The sequence below is a fragment of the Pelodiscus sinensis genome, chromosome 1 (assembly GCF_052426305.1).
Source record: "Pelodiscus sinensis isolate ZL-2025 chromosome 1, ASM5242630v1, whole genome shotgun sequence".
NCBI lineage: Eukaryota > Metazoa > Chordata > Testudines > Trionychidae > Pelodiscus > Pelodiscus sinensis.
Genome location: NC_143052.1, coordinates 344,139,522 through 344,145,640, shown reverse-complemented (window position 1 = coordinate 344,145,640; position 6,119 = coordinate 344,139,522).

Here is a 6,119-nt window from a genome sequence, read left to right as displayed (position 1 = left end):
TGTTCTGCTCTGCATACTTAGCTACCCAGCCCTTCTCCTGAATCTGAGACACTAACTTCCCACTCTCCTCATTCACCTGGGAACAATCCTGTCCCACACACACTGACTTCCCAGCAAGCTGGTCACACACAGTCACTGGGTTAGCAGCCTGCTCCAGTTCTCTGGATGTTCTTGCCTCATCTGGAACAACCCTCAGTCCCTCCGAGACCTCTCCACCACCATCCACACTGGGTTTCCCTAAACCCAAGTCAGTGGAGTCACTGTTAACAGACAAGTTCTGTCTGTCAGGCACCAAAACAAGTGCCTCACACAAGAAGCTGCTGCCTTTTACAGGCAGAGCTTTCTCCTGAATGCCTTCTCCAAGCCAGGCATTCTCACCTCTCTCAGTCACAGCAAACTGCTTGCTACAAGCACTGCCAGGACTCTCCTCCCTATGAGCTTCCTTAAGCAGCAGTTCACCCTTCCCTGACTCTGCAGTAGCATTGCCCTGCTGAGCCCCAACCAATTCCTCCTGCACTTCCCTTACTCCCTGAGTCATCTCTGGCCCCTCAGGTGGATTCACAGATAATCCCCTCTCAGGCACATAGACAGACTCACAAGAGACAGGGTCAGAGGCATCTTCACTCCCTGTGCAGCTCTCTAGATGGCTGTAAACGTCCACACCATCATTAGGCACCAGAGTTAACACACCCTCATTCTCTCCTTGTGCCCGAGCTAAGGGGTCTCCCTGCTCCCACCGAGTAGCTCCCCCCTCTGCCAGCAACACAGCAGCATCAGGCACAATATCAGGGTCACCACTGTCTGATCTCTGGGGTTCTGGTAAAACACTGACTGTCTCTACCTGAGTCACCTCATCCCTCTCCCCAGCAGACACAAACCTTGGGCCACCCCCTTCCTGGGCCTTAGCCATATCCAGACCCAACTCTGGGACAACAACACTGCTCTCAGCCTTCACAGGCTGTGGAGCATCTTCCTCAGACAAAGGAAGAAACTCTTCCCCACACACAGACAGACAACCAGAGACAGTTTCTCCCTTGTCCCCACACTCCTGGCTAATTTCAGGCATACAGCTAGCCACGGGGACAGATTCCTTTACTGCCCCACTGCTACTTCCACCAGCCAAATTGCCAGCTTGCACACACTGTGCTTCACACGACTCAATTTCAGCTTGTGCAGGTTCAATTCCACAAACCTCACCAGCCACCAACACCTCAACTAAAACTTCACTCTGGCCAGCCACTCCAGGCTGCCCCAGAGAAACATTTCCCTGACTTCTGGGCTCTTCCTGCCCTGGTTCTGATTCCAGCCTCACCTCTGAGGCATCAGACGGGCCCTCACCCACAGGCTCACATATAGAGACACTTTCCCCTCGGTTACAGGGAGACTGACCAGCTCCAGGAAACTTTCCATACCCACATGCACCCCCTTCCCAAACCTCCCTGTTAGCTACAGGTACCACAAAAGGTTTGCATTCACACATGCTTTGGGGTTGGGTCATCACATCAGCTGGGCAAAATACGTCTGCCATATCATAAGCACACCCCATACCCACAGAGTTATACATTGAACCTTCAGGAGAATACAGTCTCTCTTGTTCTTTTAGTCTCTTAAGCTGGAGGTCAAGTCTAGCATTTTCCTCCTTGGCTAGGGCCATCTTCTTTGCATGCTCTGCCATTCTCTCTGCATGTTCTTCTTTTCTCATCTCAAGTTCCAGATCCATCTCCTGCTTTCTCTTAGCAATTTCTTCATCTGCCTTCCGCCTTCTTTCAGCAGCCTCCTTGGCTTGCTTCTGCTCCTTTTCATCCACATCTCTGGTTAATAACAACACTACCAGATCTAGTTTAGAGGCCCTTTTCCTAAAGGCAATGCCTCTCCCCAAGCACAAATCCTTCAGAGCACTTTTGCTCAGACTCTCATATAATTCCGGGATCATCGCAGCGGCTCTTTAATCAACCAAACTCTCAACACCAAAAATCAAATTTAGACAGCGTGGGGTCCTGATCCCAAAGCTCAATTGACCAAGATCTGTGGATCCTGCCGACTACGCCACTGTGACGGACCGGGCCGTGTCTGGGCACAGCTTAGGGCGTCCGCTCAGGGCGAATTGCTCAAATCCGGGGCTCTTTACAGTCCCCCTGACTGGCGACCTCTCCACACAGGCCAAAAACCAGTCTCACAGAGCGCTTCAGCTGCCTGCCTGAAGCCTCCCGAGCAAAACCCCTCTGACACCCCAGCAATATCCGTGCCCCAGATGGCCCCGGGCCTCATACACAGGTGGGGGGTCCTAGCACCCAATCCCACCTACCCCGAACAAGTTCTGTCCGGTTCCAAGAAACCAGCCACAGATCCCTGGTCAATCTACCCTCTGGACCTTACCCACAAATCACGCTGGGCCAATCCTTTAGAATCTATATCTAAAGGTTTATTATTACAAGAAAGAAAAGCACGAGAGTAAGGTTATTAAAGTACAGTACGTTACATGCACCGAATCTCCCAGTCCTCGATGCAGGCTCTAGCAGAGATGTTACAGCTGCTGGTTTAAAAGTTCTTGTTGCACATCCTAGGGTCAGGATGGGTTCACAGGTCTTCCGGGCTCTTCGATCCCTGCAATGCTGCCTCTGGGATGAAGTGCTGAGCTGAGAACAAAATGGCATCGACCACATGGCCTCTTTATACTCCTTCCTGGCCTCTTCTAGTATGTAGCAGGTCACCTGGTCCTCAGCCTCTCTGTGTTCCCTGCTGGCTGCTCTCAGGACAGCCCCCATTGTTTGGGTGTGTCTTTGGCCCATTGAGAACCATTGTCCCACAGGTAATTAGCATGTCCACAGGCTCCACAGGCTCGGCCCTGCCCAATGCTTAACCACATGCAGGGAAATCTTCAGTTTCCACACAGATTACAGATCTACACACACAGACATTATATACTCACATAAGCAGTGTACACAGGATCAGAAAACAACAAACTCCCATTCAATACCCCACATGGCTCCCTTTCATACAGATTTCTGGGGCCAACACCCCCACCTAGAGGTGCAACAGCGATCTGGCTGCTTCCCTCCAATTTGGTAATGTGACATCATCATTTTTATTTCTAATGCTTAAATTGAATTCTTTGAGTTCCAAAAATGTAACCTGTTGTCCCTGTGGCCCCTGAGAGAGGCAGAGCAGGGGGTCTCCACAAGCTCCTTGTCTGCAGACACCACTCCTGCAACTCCCATTGATCAGAAACAGGGAACTGTGGCCAGCAGAAGCTGTGGGCTCAGTGCCTGTAGATGAGGGGCAGCACATGGCGCCATGGAGCCACTGCTGTACATGCCAGCTGCTTTCAGGAGTGGTGCAGGGCCAGGGCAGGAGTAAGCTTGCCTTAACACCACTGCTCCACCAGCCGGAAACCATCTCAGTTAATTGGTACCCAGAGAGAGCCTGTCTTCTGAACCCCTGTCCCAACCCTGAGCCTCCTCCTACCTCCAACTTCCTGCTCTGGACATGAGTCCCCCTGCACCCAAACTCCTTCCCAGAGCGTGCACTCTGAACCCCCTCCTGGACCCCAATGCCCCACTTGGGGCTAAGCTCGGAGCCCCTCCCACACTCCAAATCCCTTGACCCAAGATCAGAGCCTGCATCCCAACCCCCTACCCCAGCCTGGTGAAAGTGAATGAAGTTTGGGGAGGAAGGGAGAGAGAGTGACTAGGGTAACCAGGTGTCCTGTTTTGAACTGGATAGTCCAGTATTTGAGCTTTCTGTTCGGGGAACAAATTGAGAAAATAGAAATGTCCAGTATTTTCTAAATAAGATGTAATGTTGATTGTGATGTAATGTCAAGTAGGTCTGGTATTTTTGTTGAAACCATCTGGCAAACCTAGGAGTGACCGGGGGAGGCCTCGGAGAAGGGGTGGAGCGGGGCAGAGTCTCAAAGAAGGAGCATGAAGGAAGGGGGGCAAGGGTATTTGTTTGAGATAGATCTTAAATTGATTACTCAGGGCCTGACCCTGCTAAACACTGAGTTCCCTGACAATCCACTGAAGGCATGGGAGTTGGGGTGCTCCATGGCTCGCAGCACTGGGTCCCCCAACATTGGGCTAGGAAAAGAGATCAGGAAGCATTATGACTTCAAAGCACGAAGTATGAGCTTTTGCCTTAAGTAAGAGAGGGGGAGCAGCGTGCGGGTGTAGAGAAGTTTTGGGGAGATGAGGACACCAGCTGATGACGAAGCTTTCCTTCGCTGGCCCAAAGCTGAGTCTGTCTCCTGCCCTTCACCTACAGCCATGGCTAATGGATAGTGCCCTGGCCTGGGATTCAGGAGGTTAGGTTTTGAGTCCTGGCTCTCTGGCTCAGAGAGCAAGTTACTACCTCTCTGCGTCTGTTCTCCTCTTGGTCTTGTCTAGATGGAACCCTAGTGCAACCCTAGGGCCTAGTGCAAGGGGGTCCTCCTATCACTTGGGTCTTATCACTTGGATTTAGGAAAAAACTATTTCACTGGGAGGGTGGTGAAGCACTGGAATGGGTTCCCTAGGGAAGCAGTGGAGTCTCCATCCCTAGAGGTGTTTAAGTCTCGGCTTGACACAGCCCTGGCTGGGTTGATTTAGTTGGGATTGGTCCTGCCTAGAGCAGGGGGCTGGACTTGATGACCTTCTGAGATCTCTTCCAGCTCTATGGTTCTATGATTCTGGTTGCTGCTGAAATAGCCAATAACAGGCTGCTCCCAGCACTGTGATCTGCAGCCCCTGGCGAGGTGACTCTGAGAGCCCCCCCCCCCTTTCTTCCATTAATTCTCCTGCCGGTGCAACTGCGACTTGGCAAACACACGACAGAGAGTTTCACAGGGGTAGGTTGGTGTGACCAGTAACAGGATCCAGCATTTTCACCGGGGCTGATCAATATCCCCGTCAAAGCTAAACAGCAGGTTTCATCCAGCACCCACCATCCCCAAGCGCTTTGCAAACCCATTGCCTGCTTATACTCCCATTGACTTCAGTGTCATATTTCCTGCTCAGCTCTGCATAGCGGCCTCATGGCCTTTATACGCAAGAGTCATTTCACCCATTCCTGAAATGGATGCAGCTGCAGCTGGCGGGGGGGGGGGGGGGGGGGAGCGAGCACAGTAGCTGTTCTGCAGGGCACAACCTAAGAGCAGAATGCTGCTGCTTAGAGCTGGGCTTAAGGTGCAAAATTCAGGTGCAGATCCCAAAGTTTGGGCCTGGCGAAAATCAGATCTGGCTTTCATAGCCCTCACAGTTCTGGGATGTTCAGCTCTCACCCCGCCTACACTCTAGGACAGGAAACGAGAAACAAGTCTCAAATCCAATGGCAGTGACCATGTTAGGAAGGCGGAATGTAATTATCCCATGTTCCCACAAAAATTTTACATCACATCCCAGCAACCTGCACTGGAAGCTGCATTCGAGAGATGCGCCCCTCCCCTGGTCACCCTAGCATCACTGTAGGGGTTCTTGCTGATCTTCCACCAACCCAACTCACAGCTGGTAAGTCCGGGCAGCTCACTCTGGTTTAACTCTGCCTGAATCGGCTAGCACCTTATTTTGAATAGCTCTTAAAGGGAGGGTGGGGAGTCCCCTGGAGAGCCTGACAGCCATGGCAAACAGACAGCTTTGCTCACTGCTTGAAGAGCTGAATGACCTGTACAGTGGGGCTGAGAATTTTCTAGCCATGTGGTTTTTTAGCAGAAAGTTGGGTTTTCAGTGACGTGAAACTTTTTGTGGAAAGTATCGACTTTCCATAGATAATTCGTATTTCAACAGAAAGCCTGAAAACAGAAAAAATTGATTCCATTTCACATGCCCATTCTCCTCCATGAGCCTGGCTCCCCAGCTGGACTACATCTCCCATGATGCACTGTGACCAGACAACAACCATGATGACTGCCCTCTTTTCACTAAGGGGGTGGTGGAGGGGAACTATAATGTTATCATGGGAGATGTAGTCCAACTAGGGAACACAGCCTATAACAGAAAATAGGAGCAAGATGCTTCTGAACTACAACTCCCATGAGGTACCAGCTGGCATTTCAAAATCCAAATACAGGCCGTCCTCGCTATAAGCCCAAGATACATTCCAAAAAACTTGGACATATAGTGAAACAACCTAAAGTGGGAAAATTT